General features: G+C 32.5%; 1 non-coding gene across 1 annotated transcript; it reads left to right on the top strand.

Annotated features, from left to right (window-relative positions):
• Window positions 1–765: 765 nt before the first annotated feature.
• LOC119864838 lies at window positions 766–871 on the top strand. Its single transcript, XR_005375320.1, has one exon. It is a non-coding gene; the product is annotated as a U6 spliceosomal RNA (small nuclear RNA).
• The last annotated feature ends 476 nt before the right edge of the window (window positions 872–1,347 follow it).

The raw sequence follows: 1,347 nt of genomic DNA on the forward strand, positions 1-1,347 counted from the left end.
ACTGTAATTTACTTTTGACGAATCCTTCAGCAGACTCTGAAACACTAAAGCAACAAAAATACAGATTTAACATCTATGAAATGTTCTTTAGAACTCCAGATAGTGCCATATCTTAAAAAAATTTAATATATTCTTTAAATAAATACTTTGCTGTCTTGCGTTTTGATACCATGACACATCAGTTCACTTGATACCTCTTCCTTTGTGTGTGAACAGTGTCAATCATCTGACAAATTTATTTCTACTGCAACTGATGAGCTATCCTTTTACTGACACATCTGTTAGATGGAATGTTTAGTTGATGAAAATGCATCATGTAGAGTAGACTAGGATAATATTAAATGAGCATGATGTCAAGCCCATCCAGAAAAAGATCACATAAATATTAAAATAAAAAGAATTTGATTTGGGAGAAAGAAAAGAACAGTTGTTAGATTAACAAACAGTTGGAAACTGATGCAATCTAAAGGTTTGTTAATCACTTTTTGGGAAAAAAGTGGGTTCAATCCAGTCCCCTTTCAAGTGTATGATCAATACTCTCAGTTGTCCCATCAATACAAAATTATTGAGAGCCAATGAACAACCATGGGATAAGCCCTCTGAATAAAATGTGTACAATGAAAATCTATAAAGTTTCATGTATTCATTCAATAAATACTTAAGGCACAAAGCTAGAAAAGACAATTATAAATAGATTAGACATTATCTCTGCCCTCACAAGGCCTATAACTTAATAAGGTTATAAGCAAGAATGTTATTATAAGAATGTTCACCTTAGCAATACATACACTAAAATGGGAATAATACAGAGAAAAAGAGTATGGTCCCTAAGCAGGACGACAGGCAAATCTGTGAAGTGTTCCATATTTTCAAAAACTTAGCTCTCAAAATCTGTTATAGAAATTAATATTAAAAGGGCTGTGGTCTATGTACAAACACAAGATGATGTAAGGTGCATTTAATGCTGTTCACAAGAAAACCACTTTAATATAAATACATAGGTTGAAGGTGAAACAATGGAAATAAATTTATCATCTGAGCACTAATTAGAAAGGAAAACGTGAAGATGGCTAAAATAAATAACACAGGAAAGAACAATTGTTGGTGAGGATGTGGAGAAAATGGAACCTTCATAGCTTGCTGGAATGTAAAACGATGCAGCTTCTTTGCAAAACAATTTAGCAGTTTCTCATAAAGTTAAATATAGAGTTACCACATGACCCAGCAATTCCACTCCTAAGTATACATCAAAGAGAAATGGAAACATATGTATGTGAAATGCACAAGTGCATTATTCATAAAAACCAAAAAGTGGAAACGGTCCAAATGTCCATCACTTTATAAATG

The sequence above is a fragment of the Canis lupus genome, chromosome 20, assembly GCF_011100685.1.
Source record: "Canis lupus familiaris isolate Mischka breed German Shepherd chromosome 20, alternate assembly UU_Cfam_GSD_1.0, whole genome shotgun sequence".
In the NCBI taxonomy this organism is placed as follows: domain Eukaryota; kingdom Metazoa; phylum Chordata; class Mammalia; order Carnivora; family Canidae; genus Canis; species Canis lupus.